This window comes from Octopus bimaculoides, chromosome 10 (genome assembly GCF_001194135.2).
Source record: "Octopus bimaculoides isolate UCB-OBI-ISO-001 chromosome 10, ASM119413v2, whole genome shotgun sequence".
Classification (NCBI taxonomy): domain Eukaryota; kingdom Metazoa; phylum Mollusca; class Cephalopoda; order Octopoda; family Octopodidae; genus Octopus; species Octopus bimaculoides.
The window spans coordinates 70,450,702-70,452,625 of NC_068990.1; the positions used below are offsets into that span (position 1 = coordinate 70,450,702).

Sequence of the window (1,924 nt, forward strand, 5' to 3'; positions counted from 1 at the left end):
ATATATGTGCATGTGCATTTGTGCATGCATGTGTGTTTGTGTGTGTCTGTGAATGTATGCAAGTCTCTCTCCATGTGTGAACACTTCTTAAAGTAGACAGCCTGGTTTAAATCTCTTATGTTTCTTCTTTTGCTTTCTCCCTTTCTTTCTCTCTCTCTCTTTCTCTCTCACTGATTCTGCCACCCATTTTATACATGTGTGTGTGTGTGTGTACCTGTGCATTTCCCTTCTCTGTTAATTTATGTAAAAACACACACACATGTGTATATTCCCTTTTGCCTGTTTACCAATCTCTCTCTCTCTTTCTCTTCACTCTCATTTCTCCTCTTTTCTCCCTCCAAACTGTCATATTGTCTTCTCTCTATCAATAAATGTCTCTTCCTCTTCTCTCTCCATCTTTATATTCTTTACTCTTCACTTGTCTTCTCCTCATATATTTCCCTCTTCTCTCTGTTCTTCCTACCTTTTCTTTTTCTTCCCTTTCTCACTTTATCACTCATTCTCTCTCTCTCTCTTCATCCTCCTCATCTTTCTCTTCATTCTCTCCTTGTTTCACTCTTTCTCTCCACACCTTCATTAATTTCATTTTGAAACTTTTACTTCATCTTCAATCTATAATATTTATTTATTTATTACATTTTTTAAGGCATAATTTTAACAGAAAATTGAAACAAAAACTATCTTGATATTTAACAAAAGACATCAGAGTCCAAGGAAATATGTGACAGTCATCAATAATTATACAGAGTGGTTGATGAGTTCGAATAAGTTTGAATGCCATGGGAACAAAAGGAATCTGACAGTTTCAGTGCTGCCTTTTGGTCTGAGAAACTAAAAAATATTAACATGGCATTATTATTTTCTTCATTTTATAACATTGTAAGATGGTGTATTGCAGCTTAGTCACAAAAATTCCTGGGAATAATTCTTGACGTTGTGTAGCTTTGGCAACTAGGAAAACATAATAGTTTTTTCTCAGGACAGTGGGTATGGCTGCTTGTCTTAGTAGAAAGAGTAGCTAAATTGCCCTCATATCACATGCTACAACCTTAAAAAGTGGAAGGACATATCGGATTGTGTAATATTAGATACATTAGGGCTGAAAACAAGACATGATGGTCACAACAGGAATGACTTTGATGCTCCTCAATCACAGCTGACCTTGGGCTGAAGAACAAAACTGGATTGTTTTGTCATAGAAATCCCTAAAAAATAGGATGAGATGGTCATAGCTGGGGTGTCTTTGATTCTAGGTCAAGGCTCGTGGTCTGAAACAACAACAACAATATAGTTTTTATATAAGATTGTTCTGAAAACATCTACAAAGATGAAAATATATAGTACTCCATTGTAAACAAATACAAACAGAATGTATAGTATGGGATGCTCTACCAGGCAAATATATTAACAAACTGAGCCCTGTTATAGAGATAGCAAAATGGTGGGGTATATTTACTAGGGTCTTGGAGAAACCTTCAGTCTGAATTGTTGGAGAAAGCCACTAAAATACTCTGTTGCCAGCACCTGAATTTTTTATGTTTTTTTCCTGGTTTCTTCAGAAGTTCACTGTCTGTGACCTCCTTTAGATTCTCCAAGAGTCAATGGCATTTAGTAGTGGGGGTGGTGTAGCAATTCAAGTTGAAATGATAGAGTGGCATCAACTCAAATTCACTTGGGATTTGAAATTCTAAAGAAAACTTAGTCATAAGAAATGTACCTCAGACAAGTTTTGAGTCAATCTTTGTGGCACCACTGCTGTTGTTGCTGCTAACGTTTTCTGTATTCCTACTGAGAAAAAGCATGACAAACAAAAACTCTTGTAGAAAGTATCAGTTCAGGTATTAGTATATGTTATCATGTGGTATATGTGTGAGTATGTATGCATAGATGTATATATATATATATATATATATATATATATATA

General features: G+C 35.2%; 1 protein-coding gene across 1 annotated transcript in view; it reads left to right on the forward strand.

Annotated features, from left to right (window-relative positions):
- LOC106882356 (ubiquitin-like modifier-activating enzyme 6) overlaps positions 1-1,924 on the forward strand; it is a 295,927-nt gene that overhangs the window by 91,479 nt on the left and 202,524 nt on the right. The gene's annotated exons all lie outside the window — the stretch shown is intronic.